Here is a 25374-nt window from a genome sequence, read left to right on the forward strand (position 1 = left end):
TGTTATTTTCCTTCCTTCCCTCCCTTTTTTTCTTCTCTCATTCCTTCCTTGCTGAAATTCTTGCTCTTGCTCTCTGTCTCTCCTTTTTTTCTTTCTTTCTTTCCTCCTAAAGTCTTTGTTGCAATGCTAATATCCTGGGGGCTATTGACTCTTAGATGATTTGTGTCTTAGTTCATTATCAGTACTAAAATTTTTGACACTTCCCATCGTTTGGCTATCTGGACCATGTGTGAATAAGATGCAGTATAAGATTATTTGATAGGAATGAGTATAGAGAGGAAGAGTGTAGGAAGGAGAGGGTTTAATGAGGACTGGAGACCTGATGGGATATGAAAATAAGAGGTACTAAATTGAATATCAAGATTCATTATTAAGACAATGAGACAGATTTAAAAAAAAAAGATAAAACAATGTTTTTGTTGCTTGGTTTGAGGTTAGGAGGTAGCATTAACTTCGGAGGTCGTTTTTGTCTGTTTGGTATTTATAATATCCCAGTGACCAGAACAGTGCCTGGCATCCATGATAATAGCTTAATATACATTTATTGAAAGAATGAATATTATATATTAAAAAACTCTGATGTTTATCTAGCCTCTGAACTAATAATCCTACTGTTTAGGATAGGGAGTGCACAGAATTTGAAGCTAGGAAGATTGGCATATTTGCTTAATTAACTCACTATTTACCATAAAACTTAAGATAATGGGATATTTGACAGGAATGCATGTGTATTTAGAAAAGGTTTTGAACATTTCCTAGGCCCATGGGATTCTAGATTATTGTATAATAGGAGGTTATTGGGTGAGTTTGATTAGTCCAACCTAAAGGGGACACTTAAAGAAGGAGAATACAAGTCACTAAAGATAAGCTTCTTATTTTATAATTCAGCCAGCGGCTGGTCTTATTTATTCTGTCACAAGAATGGCCTTGTCATCTAGGTCACAGCAAAAATGGCACTACAGAAATTATATAATAAACAGTAAGCTGATCTGAAGAGGAATGAGGGATATTACATTTTACAAAGTTGATGAATATATTACCAAAACTAATTAACTTCAGTGGGAAGCAACCAGTATTTCAAACTGTGAGATAAATATTAGGAATTGCATAAGCATTCTCTCCTTAGAAATGACCGGAATTAGTGACTCATGCTTTTGTTAAAATGACAAGAATAAAAACATGGTAATGGGGGAAAAGCATCTTGGCTTTCCATAGTTTGGCTGGTCCATTGTAATCATGATGCTTTATCTTTTGGTTTCCTGAGTGTAGGGAAAATGGAAGTTCCATGGTCAGGATCCTCACCTGATCCTAATCTACTCACCCACTGTGCACATGTAATGATGTAGTATTTGGCCTATGGTGCAGGTACATGGATGCCCGTGGTTTGGTAATAAACCATCATTTCCTGTGTTGCTATATAAAGAGCTCCTCCCTGTGCTCTGCCTGGAGTGGAGAGGCCTGGCTGGCAGAGTCAGAGGCTGAAGGGAATCACAGAGTTGCCAAATGTGGATGTGGATGTTGTAACTCAGGGGGGAAATAAGTTCCCAGCTCTGGGAAAGTTACCTTTGAAGCTGAAATCAGTGGAAGGGGGAAGTAAAGTGGGAGAAACCCGTTTATTGCTTACAAGCAGTTGTCCGCTTCTGCTCGCCTGTGTCTTTCGTGACCCAGCTGCAAAAAGGGACCCCACCCAACCTCTCCAGGCCTGATATGCCCTTGCTCCCCTGATAATCACTTATTGATATGGAGATGGACCAAGATCAGGTGAGAAATTCTGGAAATATTGCAATTTTACCCACAGACGTGATTCTAGCACTCAACCTGCCACCCTAAGAATAAAGCTTGGCATTAAACCCTTTTGCCCCCAAATGTTCCATTGTCATTTTTTGGTCTCATCAAATCCAGAGTGAACTTGCCCAGAGCTGGCAATCCCCTCTGGCCTGGAACTACACTGAGGAGAGAGGAAAAAGTTTGCTATTTGTATCAAAAAGGAGAAGAATTTAATGAAACACTGCTGTCTTCTTTTTTGACATTAATATAAATGTGTCCATTTAGAATTAAACCTTGCTGGTTGTCAGTTTGTAGGGGTAGAAGGATTTTCTCTTCTTCCCTTCTGGGTTCTTCTGCTGGTCTAATGATTAAATTGCCATAAGGCAGATTAACAGGAGAAACATTTTGTTTGTATAAGAATCCCAAAGATATGGGATCAAAGACAGGCAGTTGAAGCTTATACACCATCCTGAGCTAAGGTGAAGGAAAGAGGGGTCTGGGGCTTGAAAGGAGAAAAAGATAAATCACAGGAAAATGAGGAGAGCAGATGTTTGGTAAACAAATGCTTGCTATGCCACTCAGGTAAGTTTTTCTGATATAAAAAGTTGTCTTTGGATATAGAAGCAATCTAAGTGCCCATCAGTAGATGAATGGATAAAGAAGGTGTGGTACATATATACAATGGAATGTATTCTTTAGCCATAAGAATAAAACAGATCCTACCATTTTCAACAACATGGATGGAGCTAGAGGATATTATGCTCAGTGAAATAAGTCAGGTGGAGAAAGAAAGTACTAAATGATTTCCCTCATTTGTGGAGTATAACAACAAAGCAAAAATGAAGGAACAAAACAGCAGCAGACTCACAGACTCCAAGAAGGGACCAGCATTTACCAAAGGGGAGGGGTAGGGGAGGGTGGATAGGGAGGGAGGGATATGAGGATTAAGGGGCATTATAATGAGCACACATAATATAGGTAAGTCATGGGGGAAGGCAGCACAGCACAGAGAAGACAAGTAATAACTCTATAGCATCTTACTACACTGGTGGACACTGACTGCAATGGGGTGAGTGTGGGGGACTTGATAATATGAGTAAATATTGTAACAATGTTGCTCACATGAAACCTTCATAAGATTGTGTATCAGTGATACCTTATTAAAAAGAATGTTATCTTTGGTATTAGCTGTCTCCTGGTGCAAATCCTCTAAATTCTTTCAGGCAGTGAAGGCAAAGTTAAAGAGCTTTTCCTCAGTCTTGTTGGCCTTGATTGTCTTTAGCTTAAAATAATCAATGTGGCCAGTTTTGGAGTGGTGTATTCTACCCCAATTCCAGTTCAACTCAGAAATTGAAATGTATTAATTGTATTGCTACAGTACTACCTTAGTAACACATGTATCCATTATGAAACACTAAGTCAGTGATGAATATTTGAAAAGCTCAAGAAAAGAATAAATTTTATGCATTTATTTGTGTAAAAGCAATATGTGTATATTACTGTGCTAGGCAATGTGGATGCAATGGTGAGCAAGTTTATATGCTATTTTTGCTCTAGGGGAAATTATCCTCTAGTGGGAGAGAGAGATTAACCAGGTATATTTTTTAAAGGACAATTGATTGATAAGGGAAATACTGTGCAGTTGCATAGAAAGGGTACCCAAGAAGTATCTAAATCAATGCTAAGGAAGTAGTGGGATTTAGTCTGGTTTTGGGGGAGGGTGAGTGGGCAAACTGTTAACCTACAAATTTTTTGGTGCTTAAAATGAAATAGTCTAAACGTTAAAAGAATATTGAAATGCTTACTGACACCAAAAATTATGGAATGGTTTGAATGTAGCTGAAGTCATACAGTAATAATAAATACAATTTAAAAATGTTATGTAGTGGAAGAGCATAAGCTTAGAAACGACAACCATCATCTTTTGTTTACTTTGTTTTGCAAAAGGGCAGTCTCCAGTTTTTAGGAAAATCCAGAAGTTGACAAAGCAAAAATGTAAGGAATTTATTCAGAAAACTAAGTGTATAGGTCAGCAAAGAACTCACTTAGTGGACCTCTACTGTCATACTTAATAAATTATTTCACTGTGACTGTTACTGGCTGAGATGCTGTTTTCCCAGGATTGTGTCTTGGAGGCAATGAAGAATGAAGCAACAGGCAAGAGGATGGAGCAACCAGCAAAGCTTTAAATGAGGAGGGAAAAGAGAATGATACCTGCTAATCAGGAGGGGCTCCAAGAGAGGAGAAGAGGCCACTTGGCCTGCAGAGTCTAGGAGATTGTATGCACTGGAGATGAGGACGTTACCCTGAGAGAGCCAGAAGCACACAGGACACTCACAAGGAGGACCTGGAGGGAGCAGAAGCTTCCTCCTCCTCTAGCCTTGCAGTCTCCTTCTAGTATACTCTTCATTGCAGATTCTAACACAGGGCCAGTTGGCCAAGCAGAAATGTATTTGCAGAGACCCAATTCCAGTATCACAAAAAGGATAGTAGGTCATGGGCGCTAAGCAGTTACCTCCAGAGCACTAGACAATTATCCTCATGGCCTGGTCCTGTCTTCCCTCATGGCTTTTAAATCCAGAACGAGAGTCATATTCTAAAATGCTTCAGGGGAACAAATGCAAGATCTGACTTGAGAGGAGATGGTTTACACATCAAAAAGCATAGCTCTAAGATTTTGCTAATTTATATTGTCAGAAACATACAGAATATGTATGGCAATCTTTCTATGTCTTCTGATAGAGAACGGTGAACACAACATTAGAAAAGCTGAATTTATCACTAAGGATGAACATACCAGAAATTTTGGCTTCAATACATCTCTTCTACTTACAAGCTTTGCAAACTTAGACAAGGTGGTCAACTGCTCTTTGCCTAATTTTACTCATATATGAAATGAGGATAGTAATTGTATTTACCTCATGTGACTTTTGTGAAGATTAAATTTATATGTTTATCTGCTTAGCCCAATGCATGCATTACAAATTCCAAGAACAATTGTTATGTTATACTAAAACTTATGGATGCTAAGTTTTCAGTTTTTATTTTTGCTTAGTTCTATCTTATTTTCCTGGATATTTGTTATTCATGGGGGTATAGGTATGGGCGAGTTATACCTTTGATCATACCACTTAAATATATCCATCTGGAGTCAGACACACTTGTGTTGTCAGGCAGTCCCATCTGGAGAAGTTTCCCTGAAAGAATTGATGAGCTAGTGGGACAAGCATAGTAGTTAACAAGGTAAAAGTACACAGCCAAGGAAGGAGGGTGGTGCATGCTAGAGAGGAGAGCGGTGGGGTGGGGTTTGGGTTAGGTGGTCTTATAGCTGGAGTCTAAGCAGGGTGTGGAATATTCATTAGCAGGGAGATTTTCATGGAATAGGGATGGGATTTTGGGGAAAAGGGGCTACACCTCTTTTTTGTCCTGATATGGTCAGGCTTGGAACTGTCATGGTGCCAAGGGGTGTGATTTTTAGTATGCTAATGAGCATATAATGACCTTTGGGGTAACTCTAGGTTATCTTTGTTCCCTATCCCAAATCTAGTTGGTTTGAACCAGGTAGAAACTGCATTCTGTTTTGCCATCAATTATTTTCCTAAAATCTAGCTGGTTTGTGCTTTGTCACTGCTCAACTTACTGCGTTTTGTCTTTTTGTCTATTTCATTCTATTTCCAAGTCTCCATTTTACCCCTGATAATCAGGGAGGGGCTGCTGAGAGTTCAGATTTGGGCCTGCAAGTTCCTGTCACCTGGGTGACCCAGACAGGACTGCAGCTGCAGGAGCCTGCCTGAAAATCTCCTTTCTTTGGGAAGTTCTCAGAATATAATCTCACTCCCTCCGTGCTCCGCAGCTCCCCAGATCCCGGGGTGGTAGGGGCCCCCACACAATGCAGATCCAAGTGGACATGGGACGCCAAGTGACCCTGGCTTTAAGAGATGGCAAGGGGATCTGCCCTAAACCAAGAAAATGTTTGGCAAACTTTCCCTCTGCACCTCTGCATTTTCCTGCTCTCAGCTGCCTGCAAGGCCTCTGCCATTCATTTCTACTCTCATTTTAATGAATTCCTTTCTTACCTACACTCATTTGACCTGCTTGAGAATTCTTTCTCGTTCAGGGTCAAGAACCCTCCACCGTCCAGGTTGAGGTTTCACCCAGTGCGCAGGGAGACACCTCCCAGAGGTAGCTGCCCAGTAGCACAGCTCCTACCACATGAGAAACTGCTTTTCCGGGGTGTTGTCCCTGAGAGGATGCTGTCCGCTAGGTGAAGCTCCTCACTTCTCCCATTGCCAGTCCAGTGTGCTGTAAGAGTGAAGAAACGGAAGAGGCTAGACTGATGAGCTTGACAGTGCTCCTGGCTCCCTGTAGTCACCTGAAGAATACAAAAGATCCTTAAATTTCTGCATGTTCCTGTGGAAAGCAACAGACATCCTGAATAGACTGATAAACTGATAAACCTGGAATGAGGACAAGGAGGTTACAGAGCACAGAGATTTTGTGACTGAAGGGAGGAAAGTTGGTAGCACATCATCCGGTACCAGCTTACTGCTAATTAAGACAGGAAGCATCTCAAGACACACTAATTCATAGGCCCAAAAACGACAGACTTGGCTGATTTATATCTGCTTGGGAAAATAGAACAAGGACCTACATGTAAGTGTTGCCAGGCAGCTGCATCTGGGAGGTCTCTCCCTACGCACTGGGTGAAACCTCCACCTGGACAGGGGAGGGTTCTTGACTCTGAATGAGAAAGAATTCTCAAGCAGGTCAGACAAGTGTAGGTAGGAAAGGAATTCGTTAGAATGAGAGTAGAAATGAATGGCAACGGCCTTACAGGCAGCTGAGAGCAGGAAAATGCAGAGGTGCAGAGGGAAAGTTTGCCAAACATTTTCTTGGTTTAGGGCAGATCCCCTTGCCATCTCTTAAAGCCAGGGTCACTTGGCATCCCATGTCCACTTGGATCTGCATTGTGTGGGGGCCCCTACCACCCCGGGATCTGGGGAGCTGCGGAGCACGGAGGGAGTGAGATTATATTCTGAGAACTTCCCAAAGAAAGGAGATTTTCAGGCAGGCTCCTGCAGCTGCAGTCCTGTCTGGGTCACCCAGGTGACAGGAACTTGCAGGCCCAAATCTGAACTCTCAGCAGCCCCTCCCTGCTTATCAGGAGGTAAAATGGAGACTTGGAAATAGAATGAAATGGCAAAAAAGACAAAATGCAGTAAGCTGAGCAGTGAGAAGCTTTATTTAAAGTTACGCACTTAAACAGAGAAATAGTGTGGGTGTCCTCAGAGAGGAGGCACGCTAAAAGGCTGAGGGTTCCCTCTTGTAAGGGTTTTTCAAAAGGCCATGGGGTATAGTCCAGTAAAGTGGTCTCAAAATACTTATCTCTGGTGAGAGACAGTAAGTCTCTTCTTTTATCAGTCCTCCAGGTAATTCTACAAAATTAACACAAGAAAGTGGTCAGGTCCTCTCCAGGATAGCTTCCCTCTAGGAACACACCAATCAAGACCACCTGCCCTGTCCCCAAGGTGGGCTTAATTATTGTCTGTTTGCTAAAGAATATGTTGAGAATCTTACCTCCTAAATTCCTGGCTTTTAAAATGGAATCTTAGCCTTAAGATGGCATCCCTCCTGTTCTTACTATACTGTTTATGTCCCAGCATTTTTCATCATAGGCAGGAAAAGTTAGCCCCATGCTTCTCTCCTGTCTCTGCCCCTCATCATAAGGACCTTAAACGTCTTTGGCCTTCCTGGCATTTGCCCACCTCAGTCGCCATGAGGTCTATTAAATTCCCATATTAGATATTCAGAGGCCTTAACTGAGGGGTATATGTGGGCAGGGAAATTAAATCTGAAAGCCTGAGCATTTACCTAAACTTTTAAATCAATTTAGAGAGTATCTGAAACCAAAAGAAATTAAGGATATTAAATGGAAAGTTTAAGGTTTTTAAAATTTAAATTTAAATTGTATTTATCACTATACAGAAGGTTAAGAGCTTGTAAAGATTCTTTTTATTATATCAGTTATAGTAAAGAAAATAAGCTAGCTTTCTCTGAACATCTGGGCTGTAGTGTGCCTAAGTATGTGAATCTGATACAATATTATTTGAACTCTTTCTCTGTAAGTCAAGGGATTTTCTTTATTGCCATTTGTGTGAACTGAAATTGTGTGTTGGAAGACAGTGTTTCCACAAAAGCATAGTGGATAAGCCCCAAAGCACTGGATGTACATATATATATATATATATATATATATATATACTTTGGTAAGAACATCAAATAAATATCTTTTAAAATAACTACGTATATTCAATCTAGGGAATAAAACCATATAGAACAATCCATGCATTTACTGCAAGCAATTGACGGAATCATTCCCTAGAGGCATAATACTTTGCAGAGTATTTTTTGAAGAATCCAAGTTTTCTAAGAGAAATCAGAATTCCATTGTCTTCAATAACTTCTCATTGCAGCCCTCCACAACCTTCAACTTTATTCATGTTTGCTCTTTTTTGGGTCTTAAAATAGACTCTGGTTAAGCCAGCTGTTCATGAGACTGAGGAGAAAAAAAGCAAGCTCAGGAAAGCACAATGTCTGGCTTAGATTTTGCATAGTTGCTGTACTAATCAATATCACAGTAATTAAAATCACTTATGATTAATGGCTAGCATTTTTATAGGGCTTTGTTGTCCACAAAAGCATTTCACAGTCCGTTTTGTCTAACTGCTCAGTAGGAGCAAACCCCATATCACCAGGCTACCTTTTGTCCTTAGTTTCTATCTAACCTATTCATATCCATGGGAATACCCTGCCTTAGGATGCAATTGTGGGTTTTCCATCTCTCTTTGAGGAAAAAGACCTTCTCTCTTAAAAGGAAAGATTGAATCTGGATTGCTATTTACTTAAATGACTATTCATTGAATTCCCTTTCTCTCCATGTAGAAAACCCCCTGGGACAGGAGGACTCTGACAGGGCAAATGTATATTGTTTGCTACCCGGAGGCTTTACCTATTTGCCTTTATTTCTCTCCCTAAGACACACTAGTAATGCTATTATTCTTCTCTTGTGTAATCAACCCTAGTCTGAGACTCTAAATCTTCATTTCTAATCCTGACACTTAGATTGATGTAATCATGGAAAATTGACATTTTAACCATTCATTAAAACATTAGTTTATATTATAGGGAGGCAATTTCCTTGAGGAGACAGTAAGACAAGCCATTACTTGCAGTTACTTAAAGGGGCCAAAGTGCTTAAAATTAAAAGTCCTGGGATGTTAGGCTGTGTTTCTGATGCTTCATTATCTTGTATGAATTTTAGTAAGGGTTTTAGCACTTACTGCTGCTGAAAAAAAAATAATAATTGCCCAAAACTTTTGAGAGGTTTTTGAGGATTTACTGTCTATACCTCATAAAATACTTCATAGAGAATCTGAATTTATAGTCCTAGATACTGTGTCTCTCATTAGGTATCAATGAGCAGTTATATTGGTCAGTCTTAATTCTCTTGTCTGCAAATAATTTGCACATTTCTTTCCAGATTGTATATACTTCCCCCTTCAGAATTCTTTTAAATATTCTTTAAAAAGACAACAGAAAGAATGAGGAAATGGCATAGTCTCAAGAGCTTTATTAACACAATTCTTGATAATTTTCTACAGAATTTGTATAGTTTAAATATAGTACTATAAAGTGTAATCTATTCTGAATCTGAATGAACCTGTAATTCATTCATCTATTTATTCAACAATATGCGGGCAATCCATGTTAGAATTGCAGTGCTTAAACTCTCTCATTGAGTTTATTCTATTCTGGCTCTATGAAAATGTCACCAAAACCACCTCTTACGGCACAGCTGGTGAGAGAGAGCACTACCTTGACAAAGTCTCAGTACCATCTGTAGCTCTGGGCAGATGCGTGCTCCCATTCCAGGGGGAATGAACCGATGAACCCTAAATCAGCCGAGGGAGAAACTAAAGTGGGAGAAACCCACTTATTGCTTACAAGAGGCCTGGCTCCATTCATCCCCTTGCTGAAGCTACTCCCACTCCCCAGTTTCTTTGGCTGCAGCTATCGCTGCCCCATTTTTCTACATGCTTGTAAACACCTATTGATATGGAAATGGACTAAGGCCTGGCAAGAGATTCTGAAAATACTGCAGTTTTATCCACAGCATCTTTAAGTAGGTAGGGCGACTTCAGGGCAGTTACAAGGTTTTAGAATCTAGGGTTAGATGGATCTTTCAAGGCAGGAGCTTGATAGGCTAGGGATCATGATATGGTAGTTGAAGATTGGTGGGCACACCAAGGTGGCAGTTTTGGGTCAAGAGTATAAACAGTCTTGGGTCAAGAATATAAACAGGAACTTCCTGGGAAGTTCCTGAAATGAAATTAAAATTATTTGCAAGCTTTATCTTCCTGGAAACAGTTCCCTGGGAAAGTTTGTGAGGGTAGTTCAATTTTAAAGTCATCAGTGTTGACTCTAATTCTATATAGGTGGAGATGGCAAAAAAACAAAACAAAAAATAACTGCATGTAAGGAATTTAGAAGACAGAGTAAAAATATTAAAGATAAAGGCTAAGAAACAGAAAAATTAGGACTATTCATCTAAATAGCATAAAAGACATTACAGCTACTACATGGAATTTTGAAGTGCTTTATTTATGTGTTACGTTTGTTCTCCTCGGTTCTTGTCCCCACTGCAACAAAGAATTGAAAGACAGAGACAGTAGCGAAGCAGAGCAAAAGTTTTATTTGAATAGACTCCAAGAGGGCAGCAGGCCAGAGCCAAGGCAGACAAAGGACCTGAGCTTTTATGGGACGGTCTATTTATCACGACCTAGCCAGGGAGGCACTTCTTTGATTAAAGGGTGAGGTCATTTGATTGACAGTTCTGCTTATACACCCATCCCTCTTGGTGTGCATGTCTTTTCCCAAAATGCACACCGAAAAGCTGATGGGAGGGGAATAAAACTGCAATTTTATTTTAATAAGATTATAATGAGGTACAGTTTGGGTGGTTCTTAAGTTTGTTCTGTTGTGCCTGCTTTGGGACCTGGTTGCGACTGGTTTGGCCTGGTCCTGATGGGCGGCAAGTTATCTCTTTGCAAAGCATGTTGTCTTCACATGGGACCCTCACCTGGGCACAGTTTCGGCAGTTTTTTTCCTTGAAACTTATCTTTCAATCAATTATTTTAATCTTTCTCAACAAAGCTAGAAACTTAAACATTTAACTCCATTTTGCTTTATTTTTAACATTTGAATTTTGTCTATGTTTTAGTTGTGCTTATTTTAAGCACCACTTTCAGCACAGTCCACTTGGCTCCACAACACTTATGAATTTGAAAATGCGTAATGGGAAATATGGCTTAGAATGTGAGGCTCACTTCAATGCATTTGCCTTCTATTTGGGAGATTCTGAATTAATAGGAATAGAAATCTGTTTTCAGAATAAATAGCCTATCTCGCCACCCCACCAATCTAATATTCATGAAAGCTAAAGACATTGTCTGATTATTTAGTGCTATATCTCCAGTGCCTAGCACAGTGTCTGGTTCATGGACAGTGGTCAACAAATGCTGATTGAATGAATAAATCAATGATTCTGCTGCCTAATCTTTAATAAGGCTAATTTGAGAAATTATACTCTGAATCTTCTGCACTTCTTCCTACTCTTTTTGTGTTTTGTATTACTAGAGGAACAGCAGGTAAATCGAGTTTAAGTCGATGTACCCCATTCATTGGACAACTGTAGCTAGTTGAGGGATGAGCATGGAGCCTGATTTGGGTCCTTGATATCCCTTCATCCTGTTGTAAGCTGTTATTTCTCTCATGTTGTGAGCTGGCAGAATGTTAAGTGGGACCTTCAACGGTGATCAGAACCCTCTGAAGGGAAACACCCTTCTGAAAATGAAGGCAATCATGGAGAAGCTAACTGATCAATACAGCCTAGATCTTCATGCTATTTTTGTTAGATCCTGAATCAGCCATGCCTGAAGGACTTTTCAACTTTATAAGCCTATACATTCATTTGAATGCCTGTGTCATTTTTGATGGAATATTTATAAGGGTAAATGAAATAAAAAGACTAAAAATCCTTTAAACAATGTATAACATAAAGGCACAATAGATATTTGTTTCCTTTTTTATATTCCTTCTTTAATGCTGTCCTTTAATCTGCTCCTAGAACACTTGACATTTCTTCAGTATTAACTTAGGCCACTGAAATAATCACACAGACAACATAAAATTTTGTTTCTCTAGGTAATTAAATCATTGGCACAACTTGAAATCCATTTTCTCCAACTCTCTTTTTCACATTAAAGAAACTGAAGATCAGAGAATAACTGGGTAACAGATATAAAAGTAATTGCTGGCCCAGTAATTGAACCTTAGTCTCCTGCCTTGTTGAACTATATCCCAACCCCTTGCCATAAGCGTATATTAAATTATAATATCCTTTTCAAAAAATAATTTACCAACAATGATTTATTAATCATGTGTTGTGGATGCACACTGTGTTAGATCTGGAGATGAGCATAAAACATTCCCAATTAAGTCACAGAATCAATACTTATAGGAAAACTAGCAAATAATAATAATAGAAAACAGAAATACATTGTGAGTTAGGTCTTTGTGCAGTACTATGGTATCTATCATGATTTTTGCTTCCTAATTCATATATCCTTTTTGGTTTCCATGTTAAATCCTCTGGTGAGATGAAGTGACAATCTTGGTAGCAAGTCATCCCCTCTTCTTGCTTACAGTTCACTGAATATTGGGTTAATGTTCATCTGACCCAATCTGGACCAGTCATATTCTCTCTTTCTCAGGATACAGAACCCAAGGATATTTAAAAACTGAGCCATTTTATGACCAGGAACTGCTCCCTAAAATCATATGTTGAGTTTCATATTAGTTCAGGAAAGTTGGTCTTTTCTGTGCTTACTTGTCCAAAGCTCTGACATATACACTTGTTAATGATAATTCATTGTAGTACCTCTATGGGTACTGGAACAGTCATACTCTCTGAATTAAAATTTGTGACTTATGAACTGAACTAAGAAGCATTTCCCTTTTTAAATTACTAAACCAAAAGGTTTTGTTTCTCTACTATTTGATTGACTAAGAAATTTTTCCCTCTGACTCAACTAAGCACTTGGAAGTAGGTATCTCATATTCCAGGTAATTTTATGGAGGGGACTGTACTTCTCCCATGGGAAGAGGTCACATTCAGAGCCCATAGCATTAACAAATTTATGGATGTAGAAGATGCCTAATAACTGCCACATGAAACCATCAATTTTAGACATATTATGTTTTTTTGATGGGCTAAATAAATTCATTTGCATCCAGAAAACGAGAGTTAATTCAGGAGAGTTTGTCCTCTAGCCACTTGCTCAATGCATGGACATATATACTTTTCAATAAGAATTTGTCTTAGGATATCTTTGGGCACTGAAATAAACATAACACTCTTTGAATTAAATTTTCATTTTTTTTCTTGCTTTCATTTACAGAACTCTAAAGGGTGAAAATTGACCCACTTGATGTGCAGGGGAATTCTTTGTTCTGGTTGTTGTAACTTTGGGGGAAAGGTAGGGAACTCCATTCATTACTGAGAAGATACCTTAACCAGGAAAATAATTCTTTACTTAGTCTAAATCTGCTTCTTAATCAAAATTTAGCAAAAGGTTGCTGGTGGTCACCACGGTTTGCCTCCAGCTCCAAAGGATATAGTCTTATAATCCTTGTACCCCAACAGAAGAGGCTAAAATATTCCAAGGGTACCTGTCAAGTCAAAGCATCATGTAAACTAAAGTTATGAGAGAGTCAAGAATGCAATATACAAGCAGAAAAAGAAGATCTGCAAAAATAAGGGATGAATATTCAAACACCAAATGGTGTACTGCAGTTTAACACTGGCACTAGCCACCTGGAGTCAGCATAGACCCCGTGAGTTAATGATTCAGCCCTCTCTTCAGATGTCAGCTGTACTCTAGAGGTCTCCAGACAGATTTTGAGGGTTCCCAAGACTCCTTCAGATTCAGTAATTCACTAGAAAAACTCATAGGACTCAGGAAAATGCTATACTTACAATGGCAGTTTTATCAGAAAGGACAGAAATCAGGACCAGCCAAATGAAAAGACACACAGAGCAGGGTCTGCAAAGGTCCAGAGTGCAGAGCCTCTCCGTCCTCCCCCAGGGAACCAGGGTGCATCTTCCTGCTGGTACATCAGCGTGTTCACCAATTAGAAAGCTCACTGAGGTCAGTGTCCAGAGATTTTACTGGAGTTTCATTATGGAGGCATGATTGAATCTTTGGCCATGTGACTGAACTCAACCTCCAGTCCCTCTCCTCCCCAGATAGTGAGAAGTTTGGGGCTGATACCAAGTGGCTTTAAGGGCCCCAACCTTCTAATCACATAGCTCATCTTTCTGGCATAGCCAGGTCTCAACTCGAGCATCTCTTTAGCCTAAACTCAGGTGTTGTCCAAGGGCCGACCACGGATAACCAAGAAAGTCACGTCATTCAGGAAATTCTGGGGTCTTAGAGGCCATCTCCCAGGAACAAGGGACAAAGGTCTGACAAATTATTACACAAGGAGAATGGATAGGTTTTTCAAAGAGACACAGTAAAGATTCAATTAGAGAAGAAGTGGCAGCTTCACGGGATTCTGCTGCTTATTTTTCAATATTAAATATCAATGAGGTCAAAAACATCTAGGCTGGTTGGTATCCATTCCTTGCAATCAAGTTATCCTTCTCATTTAGTAGATATTCACAGAAAAAAATAAAGGACAAAGCAAGACTGAGCTGACATTTATTTTTTATTTTTTGTAGAGCTTTTAATTGGTCCCAGGAATATTTCAGATCAAGGGAAACAGAATGATTAAACATACTAAGATTCAATAGATATGGAATGTGTAACCAATTCAAAAATGTCTTTTATGTAATAATGTCTATTTTGAGTCCTAGAGAAACAAAAGTAAAAAAGCAAGGCTAGTCTGGCTCAAGAAATTTAGGAGATTTTTATGAAGCTGTTTTGGATATTATGGGGCTTGTTGTCTTTCCAAATAGCTTTGAAATAAGATATATGATTAAGGTTTCTACAGAAAGGGGGTTAAAAAGAAAGCACAAAAGCTTTCTTCTAAGGCAACTTTTCACAGTATTTTCCTAAACTTAAAAATATCATAACATACCAACAGGCTTCCTTACTTGATCAGAATTGTAGAAATCACTATTAGGAAAAATGGGAAAATTAGGCTCATCTCTATCATTTTTGCCTTTAACTTTTAAGTATTTTTTCTGGAATACTTTTGAACACCCATCTTCTTACGACATTCAGCTTAAAATCTAGATACTTGAATAAGTTCTTGCCTTATAAAGCATAAATATTTCCATTTAATATGTGAATTGATCTTTCACAGCAGTGATGAAAAGAGAAGTAAAGGCTTCAAAAAAATGACATAGCAGGTAATTCCAGGTCTCTGGGTTTAAAAGATATGAAATAGCAAAGTAACATTATAATACTGCAATTAGGTAGAAAAGTAAGGAAGAATTTTTGACACGACTATTTTGACATTAGATTCCTAATTAAGCAGAGGATGCAGAGCATTCCTCCTTTGCACTTGAAGTCACCCCATTAGAATTTGGGAACTACATTAAGCACACTACAATAGTCTTGAGTAAAACAATGTGAAGAAAGCATTTCAGGGAATAGTAAAAATACAGTTGAAAATGTTGGTTGGGTCAGACTACTAGGGACTTTGAAACCAACCAGATGGTTTAACTTGGTATGATGCATGTGTTATAGTTTTTCACTAGAGTAACTAAAGAGAGTAATTTTAGGATCAACCTGGAATGGCTTAAAAAAGACAACCAAGGGCAGAAACAGGTTAAATAGTTGCAGGTTGGATAAAATTGTGGAAACGTGTTCCAAAAAGATACAGGAAATAATGAAGTTGAGAATGTAAGAAAAGGAGGTGATTTTAATAAAGATAATATCTTTTTCTCTCAGTAGTAATTACTATAATTATTAGTAACAATTACTTCCCCATAAATCTAGTTTTATCTGGATACTTCTGCCTGCTGAGACTTCTGTTCCTTGATGCTTCTTCTCTAGGAAAAAATAATTTATGCAGTAGCTAAAAGGCTTTTCCAGCATATTCAGGTTATAGGGCAAGTATAGGCAGTCTGTGAAGGCAGTTAGGCGTGATGAACATATTCCAGTACATTTTTCTTCAATCATCTGCCTAATGAGATGGCAATCTTGTTTTCTTTTTATGCCTGTCCTTTTTGATCTGCATTTGCGTTCGGGACAAACTCAAGGGTAGGGATTTCAGAATGTTTAAAATTATAGTCTTTAAGATACATGATAACCTGGATGCTCCAATAGGGGAAAATTAGAATATTTTTTAACCTTAAAACTCTGAGAATTTTAATGGACACTTTTTTTGTGTGGAGTATGAGGAAGTACTCTATGTAAGAAGTTTTGCATTCTTATTATAATTCTTAAGTGAAATACTAATCAAAACAACTACAGTCCAGAGTCCAAGGGAAACCAGCTATTGTTAACTCAGGTTGCAGATATGGTATAATAAGAGAGGAATTTCTCTAAATTCGCTTTGACATTTTTCTCCTTTGTTAGTTATTGTAATTTCTATATTTCTGTCTATAATATTAAAATATCATTATGTCCCAATTGGACTCTTCTTGAACACTATCTGGAATTTTTAGAACCATGGATTCCACAATGCTCTTTCGAATATGCATGTGAATTATAAGAATTAGACCAGTAAGTGAAACTTTATATCCTACTTTAGATTGATTAAATAACATGCATCTCCTTATGTAGTGTTTTGTCTTCGTTTATGTTATTGTACGAGTTTCATACTTTTTCTAATAATCATCTCTTCAGTGTGTCTGTGGGTCTGTGTGTGTGTATGTGCAAGTCTACATGTCCTGGGAATTTGAAGAATGTGGTATATTTCATCATGAAACACATTTATGTCCCCAATTAACTTACCCAAGGTTAATTTGCCTATACCAACAGTTTTCAGTGGAGTTGTCCTGTACTCTGGAGACATTTTGAAATTTTTTTTGCAGGGAGAGGTTGCAAATTTCCGGCAGGGGCATTTTGTGTGTCTGAGTGGTCGAGTGGGTGAGTCAGGAAGGCTAACCAAATGTAATAACTACTGTGTCATTTGAAGAAGGATTGTCTTTATTTATTCAGAAATTTCCCAAGATCTTAGGAAATCATATTTCTGAAAGCAGTATTGTTTGTGGTATTTGAACCTCCACATGACCCACCTCTATCAGGCTGTATCAGTGGTTATCACATTCATAATAATTCTATGAATAGGTTCAAATGTCTGAACATTTTATTTTGTTTTCAAGCACAGTTGTACCTGAGAATTTATATACTAAAGTGTGTGTCATTTTATTATAAATTTCTGCTGTGGATGCTGCCCTGTGTATATTCCCTTTACTTGGCCTGTACTCATATACTCCAACTGCTATAAACATTGTGTGCTAACTGCTCAAAGATGCCCCTTCAGAGAATTGCCTTGGATGGAATGGAAGATCCCTCAGCCCTGCTATGGGCTGAATCTTACTCTTCCCCATGGAATTCATATGTTGAAATCCCAGTGCCATGTGATAGTATTAGGAAGTGGGGCTTTGGATGATGCTTATGTTCTGAATGCGAAGCCCTTAGGAGTGCAGTTGGTGCTTGCAGAAAAGACCTCAAAGAGCCCTGTCACCCCTTCTACCCTGTGAGGATGCAACTGAGAGGTCTGTGACCCTGAAAAGAGTCTTCACCCAACCAAGCTGGCACACAGATCTGGCTTCTCACCTCTAACATGAGAAGTAAACTTCTGTCTATAAGCTACCTAATCAGTGATATTTTATTATAGACATATGAACAGAGTAAGACAACCCCAAAGAAAGTCCTCAGCCAATGGGCAGTTACCACCAAGGTTAAAAAACACAGCCCCTTACCTTAAAGTGTGACCAGTTCTTCTGTGTCATGCTCTGTCTATACTTCTAATTCTAGCCATAAGTGGTGATTTAAATTAATATTTAAACTAATTAAAATTAAAATTTCAGTTCCATGGTCTCACTGACAATACCTTATTGGTTCGAGAGCCACATTTGGCCAGTGGCTACTGTGTTGGACAACAACATAAGACGTTTCTATCATAGCATAAAGATCTATTAGAAAGTGTTACCCTAGAATACTGCTGTCCAACCTGAAATCTAAAAGTTGTTAGTAACCATGTGAATGAAAGATAAATAAAAAAGAAACAGGTGAAATTGATCTTAGTAACATATTTTATTTACCTAATGTATCCAATATATTAATATTTAATATGCAATCCATACTAAAATGATTATTGATTAATTTTACATGACATTTTTCACACTAAGCTTTAAAATTTAAATTTTAAATACTTAAAACTTACCACATATCTCAATTTGACAACTAAATTTTCACCAGAACTACTTGATCTGTATCTAGATTTCATAATATTTACAGGTAAAAAGTAGATTCACATTCTCCAGTTTTTCCAGACATGCTGGGAAATTTTCCAATAATTGAATGGGGCTGATTTTTAAATTTAAATTAATTAAAATCAAATCAAATCAAATATTCAATTCCTCAGTCACACTAGCCACATTCAAATGTGCAACTGACGCAAATGTCTAGTAGCTACTAAATTGCACAACACAGTTGCAGAGCTCCTAGTAGTATAGAGCTGAAGCTAGACTCCAACTTAATACTTCTGTATTAAGTTCTACTTTTGCTTAGCCTACTGCCCTCATTCTTCTTTACTGAGGAAAGCACCCCTCAATAAATTACATGTGCCTCAGTTCCTGTACCAGACTCTACTTCTAGAGAATCTGACCTATGGCATTAGTTTTTATTTATATTACCAATAATGAATTACACTAGTTTATATATGTCTTCATTTTATGTTAGCTATACACTTCATTTCAAGGTGTAAAGGGATTTCAGAATATTTTTATTTTCTTAGAAGGCATTAGGTATAACAGTCTGAGGGTCACTTTGCTACAAAGTGAGTTTATATGCTTAACATTTTACTTTATTTTACCTGCGGGGCATTATCAGCAGGACATTTTCAGATGTTTACTAAATATAAATATTATTCTATGTAAAATATAAAACTGCTAGCAATAACATTTTGCTACTGTCAGTAGCAAATTCACAATGGCATGGTTGACCTTCTTTCTGCACAATCAGACCACAAATTAATTCAAATATTAAAAAATAAGGACAAAGCATTGTTTTAATCTCCCTCTGCTAACAAGCTCAGAATCAAATTGTAGCAATAGTTGACATGACATTTTATAAGCAACTTACAGTAACTGACAGAGGGATATTTTTTATTGTTGGTAATTATATCCATCACAAAATACCTGTGACCAGAAGAGAAGAAGGAAAGGGAAGATAATTTGGAGCAGCCTGTGAAAAAACAAAAAGCTGAGCCATTTGGGGAAAAGTGGAAACAGCTCTAACTTGCACTAGAGCAGCCATAGTAACTACTGTTAGGACCTGGCCTCTGAATGCTTTTACTCCTAATCATTTTCTTATGCTTGAACATATCCTCAGGACAAAGGGTGGGAGCAGTAGAGTGAATAAGAGCCTTGAAATCAATTAACTACCTAGACCTGTTTAAACCTCAGTCTTATATTTAAGAGGAAATAATAACAAGTGTCATATAGTTTTTCTTTAATATAAGAATTAGCTGTGACAATTTATGTGAAACTATACATGCATTGTTATCTAGAGAACTCACTGAAGAATAATAAAGACAGAATGAATATTTGGTCTTTCAGGAGAATAGGCTGTACTAACATGAGATAGAGATTCATATAATCTTATAATAATTTGACAAGGTTGCTGAGAAATCTCTGTAACTTTCTCTAAGTCTCAGAGAAAGGGAATCCTTGAGAAAAATAGGTTGGTATGGTTCCTAAAACATAATGGGAAATAAGATACCGTGAGTCAGCTTGGTCTGCCACCCTACAGACCTCTTTGAGGTGCCCCCCAGGGGAACGGCTCTAGGGGAAGGAGAGCGCTGCTCAGATCCGTATCCATTGGGTAAGGAGTGTTGAAGTGACTGATGTTGTATGTGAATTCGATTGGCCACGAGCTGATGAAGAAGGCCACTTTAATGAAAGTGTTGACCCAGAGACAGTCCATTTATGGAAACTAGTGATGATTACAGCTCTTTAACTTCATCTGTCTAATAAGAAAATTGACTGTTCTATGATAATCATGAAAACATTGTACCTCAGAGACCATCTGAGCTTGCTGGTGAGTTATGCCATCATCATCAAAAAGGCTGCCTGGTTTTACTGTATGTGAATTCAGGATCAAGCATCTGGTCACTGCCAGAAGGGGCCATGCCAGCAGAGCGTTTTGTGGCTGATGCGTTCTTGCAGATTAAGTCCTGATGTGCAGGCACATGGGCAGACAAGGCATTCTCCAGCAGCATGGCACATCTGCTGCTGAGCTCTGGCAGTGTACTGAGGACACTGCTGGGTGTGTACAGCTCCAGAATGGGCCGATTCTACAAATAAAGGGACATTTTATGGGATGGGGTTTTTATTTACACTTTATCAAAAGTTTTATGATACAACATGGTTGGATAAAATCTGTTACCAGTTAGCCTACAAAAATACCCACCAATGACTGCCCAGGAAACTCCATTGGTTCTTTTTCTATTCCTTAGCTCTTATTTTTAATCCTAAATCATGCAATCTGGTAGGAAAATTCCTTTTATAGTGTGAATATTTTCACAGCTGAGTAGTAATTATTTTTAACATTATTTTGGGGTGGTTATAGTAAGTCACAGTGCTGCAATTCTGCTGTATTTTAAAAGCTGATAAAGAGGGCCACTATTATATTTCTAAAGAGCAAAAGGTCTGTGTAACTGCAATCTGTTTAGGTCCATGTAAGCATGTACAATTATTTCTCATAATAATTAGAATTTCTGAATCATCATGATAAATGAATGCCCTTATACAGTGTCTTGCCAATGGGTTTCAGCCCCAGGCAAATTCGCTATGGATTCAATGTGACCAAAGAAATTGACAGCAAAACGTTCCTTGGGGTGAAAGGGTTTATTACCAGGCTTGTTCTCCCGGCAGTACGTGGAGCACTAGCATCTCTGCCTCCGCCCAGGGCACTGGGCCGAGCTCTCTGTATAGCGCAGTAATAGCGTATTGCCTAAAGGGTGGAAGTGGCAGCCTAGCAACAGGCCAGTCACATCATCAGGTGGTTTAAGTTCAGTGAGGATCCTGGCCATAGGAACCCCAACTTCCCCACATAAAGTAACTCACTTAATCCTCCTAACAGCCATACAAGGAAGTACAGAATATTAATTAGGAGCATAGTCTGTGGAATCAAATTGTTTGGCTTCAAATCTTGGGGTCCTGCATTTGCTGTTCTCCTCTGCTGATTCTTTTCCACAAGAATCTACATGGCTCTCTGTAACTCCGGGGGTAGGGGAAATATGTTCCCAGCCCAGGGCAAAATACCTTTGAACCGAAAGCAGTCAAAAGAAATAAAGTGAGAGAAATCTGCTTATTGTTTACAAGCAGTTGTCCACTTCTGCTAGCCTGTGTCTCTCCGCGACCCAGCTGCAAAAAGGGACCCCACCCAGCCTCTCCCATCAGATATGCACTTGCGTATGGATATGGATAGGGACTACTTCTCTCCACCCCTCGGAAACACCTACTGATAGGGAGATGCACTAAGGCCCGGCAAGAGATTCTGGAAATTTTACCCACACTCTCTCCACCTCATTTTCAGATTTCTGCTCAGACCTCACTCTGTCAAAGTGGGCTTTCTGAGTACCCTGTACAAAATCATACCCAGCACCCTTCCCCTCACCTGTTTTTTTATCCATAGCACTTGACATCATTTAATATCTTTTATTCTTATGTGTTTGTTTGACCATTGTGTGTCTCCTTCCAATAAATTATAATTCCATGAGGCTAATGACTTTGTTTTGATAACTCCTCTTTATCTCTAGTACCTAAGATTGTGCCTCACTGGTAGCAGACAAAAAATGAAAAATTGTTGAAAAACATGAATACATTTTTACCAGCATTGAGAAAGAATTGTTATGAAATTGTCTATTTCTATTATTCTATTATGATAGATATTTACAGTGCTCTTTCTATTGGGGCTGTAGACATACATGATTTAAGAAGAATACAAACACTATGATATCAAAAGGTTATTTCTGCAGGCATTCAAATAAACTCACATTACTTGAAGAAATGCCTTTCTGATTTTAATCTCTGATCCTTCAGATGTAGAGACCTGCTAATCTCCTTTTGTTTACAGGTGATAGTCCCTGTTTTATTTTTCTTCTTAGTTCTCACATTTTCATATTTTAGCTGCAGAAAACTTACATAAATCCATTTACTAAATAATTAATTATTTTAATGAAAAGGCATCTCTGCCCTGTCTGCAAAACATTGTGTCTCCCTGTTGCTGATGTCCCTCTTGTCTGTATTGTTCTCTTCAAAGCAACTACTGAACAATGTGTTCACTTTCTTTTCAATTTTGAGCCATATTATGCAGTTCCAGAATCAGTTTTTTCATGTGTTTACTATTTGGAGTTCAATGCCATGCACTCTCAACTTCAATAAGCCATATTTTTCAGAGTATATGGATGTCTAGAACAATAGGAAAGAAACTTTTAAGAGGTATATGGTGAAGTCATATTTCACTTAGGCATATGAGCACACGAATAAATAAAACAATAGAATTATGTAAAGTGCATATGGGAACCTATAGGAGAAGTTAATCAATTACACCTGGGTTTGGTGGTGGGTTTGGTGGTGGAAGACGGTATTATAGGATTCAGATTTATGTAATTCCAAAGGCGATGACATTGGATTTGCCCTCAAAGTTTAGATAGTGAGATATGTGTATGAGAAAGGGTGGAAAGACATAATGTATAAAGAAAACACCATGAGCAAAGCATATTTATGATTATAGATAATATTTATAAAACAGCCAATGAAATACCTGGTACATAATAATGGTAATTTATTAATATCATTTCTGTCAATATACTAGCAGTTCATATGACAGTACTGGAATTCTAACTCAGGGTGTGAGTTCAGGCAGAGCCTGTGTTTTAACCATCATGCCATATTACCTCCTTACCCAACTATATGTAATAGTATTAACATCCTTTTGCTACTGGAATCTTGATGTATTTTCAAGATATTAAGTAAACCTAGCCCTAATATCTCTTCATTGCAATGTTTAAAGAAGTTAGATTAGAACTTGAATATGACAAGATTATTTTTTGAGAATGAGTATTACTATGATGATACACTGCTTTGGAGATACTAGAAAAAATAAGGGTTTTTCCTTGATCTGAGCAATTTCTGCTTATTTGTTCATTTAACGTGTTATCATGAGTGATAGAAAGAACATTTCAATCTCCTCTGTTAGGAAGAATAACTTCCTGTTTGGGGTCTATATTAACAATTGATTTCTCATTTAAAGCGATACCTTCCATATAATACCTTCAGATGGTACTCATTAATAGCTCAGAGGTGTTAATTCACATTTCAGGTTGTGTTTTCACAACTGTGTAAATTTGAGGGGATATTGCATTCAGTTGTGCTCATGTAAGGTTAGATGTTCAACGATCTAATCTGTGTTGGAGGGAACTTAATCACTGACAAAGTAGGAAGTTGTTTGCAAGGGGGCAGTAGGGTTGGGGCCAAGCCATTTTGGGTCACAGCCTCTACTCTCCCAAGACAAGAGAAACCATGATGTATTGATTGCTTTCCATGGGAAGTATTCACAGGATGAAAATGAGGAGGACAGCTCCTAAACGAGCCCTTCCCAGTGATGGACAGCTTGCATCCACACGTTTGCATGGTCTCCAGGAGCTGTGCAGCTCTTTGAGCTCTCTGGTCACTGAGGCACCCAATATTCACCATCAAAGCATCTGGGCAGTCCTGCAAAGCTGGCTCCTTCCCTGTGTATGTGGCCTTTTTAAGTTTGGGCTCCAGTGACCTTTCCTTTTGTAAGGCTTCTTCTTACCTTTCTTCCACAGACTCCACCGGAACTCCAAAGTCAAAGTAGTAGATTTACTAACATATTCAATATAGTACTATTGAGATAAAGTCAAGAAGGGAAACATTGGTTTATTTTTTATATAAGATATACAAGTCTGTAATTCTCTTCTGTTGCATTATTTTTGTGATCTTCAAACTATAAAACAGTTCTGTTGATTTTTATTATCCATGTAAATATAGATACAGTTAAAATATACTTTTTCTATGTGGTTTTCGTATTCATTTTCTCCTTTCCTAAGAGAACAATGCTGGCTAATGTTGAGGAGGGGGAGAGAAATTAACATTGAGCAATGTCTTCTGCAAGCTCGGGATGATGAGAAAAGAAGGAAGGAAAGAAGGAAAAAATACTTGTTTCTTCTTCTTTTTTTTTTTTTTTACTTCAAAAGCCCTTCTTCAATTACTTTTGCACCAACTTTGTTTTTATCAAGGAGTGAAATATACCTAAAATGTCTCACTCATTTCTGCTGGATATGTGCAACTGTGTGGAAAACAACATACTTTGGTTTGAAATGATTGTGGATAAATTTAATGAGAGCAAAAGAGGAACAGATGTTTGACAGAAAGCTTTTTTTTTTCAAAGCACTTGCTAAGATGCAACTAAAATTTAGTTCAAACAAAATAGAGTAACAAATTCTGAAAAAGTCTAATAGTAGAAGAATTAAGAATTCTGCAGCAATCGGTTGCAAATAAATTTGGGAGTTATTATAAAACTATTCCCCATGGCTTGAAGTTCTCTATAATCCTATATTGAAAAAGGCAAGCAGAATTCTGGAGAAATACAGTATAAATCAAAAAGATAGTCTTATTGTATATAAAGTAGTTAGATATCACCTGGAGTACTATAAAATATAGTGCACCTGGTGCCTCAGGAAAGATGTAATTTTCTATAAAGGTGTAACACAAAGCAGACTGACCGGGTCCTCATGCTGCCTTTGTGAGGAACATGGGAGTATTTAGAATGGTCAAGGGGGGAATTTGTGCTGATGCACAGGACATATTTCAATTTTAGTCAGCAATTAATTGAATTTGAGTCCAACTAGTCATGTTTCATTGATCTTAATATGGAAGCTAGTTTCTAAAGAGTTGTTTCTTTCTTTTTCTCATGTCAGTGATAAAGAAAGTTTGATTTGAAACCTTCCACCAAGACTTTTTAGAGAGCCTATTTTTGAATACATCACTCTCTTCAATCGTTTTGTATGTTTTTGATGTGTATATCTCCCACTTACTTCATGAATCATCCTTTTTTTCTGCATGTCCTTCTATAATCTGCTCACTTCAATCAAAACCTAATCCAAAAAGGCCTCATAAGCATAAAAAATTGTTTGTGGTAGGTTACAAGGACATTAACATGGAACAATTCTAGTAGGTAAAATAAATTGATAATGAAATAGAACACATTGCAATAAATCTGGGATTTAAGGCACAGCTGTTTGTTTTGATTTTGTTAAGCCTCCTCACCTGAT

The sequence above is a fragment of the Manis pentadactyla genome, chromosome 13 (assembly GCF_030020395.1).
Source record: "Manis pentadactyla isolate mManPen7 chromosome 13, mManPen7.hap1, whole genome shotgun sequence".
Classification (NCBI taxonomy): Eukaryota; Metazoa; Chordata; class Mammalia; order Pholidota; family Manidae; genus Manis; species Manis pentadactyla.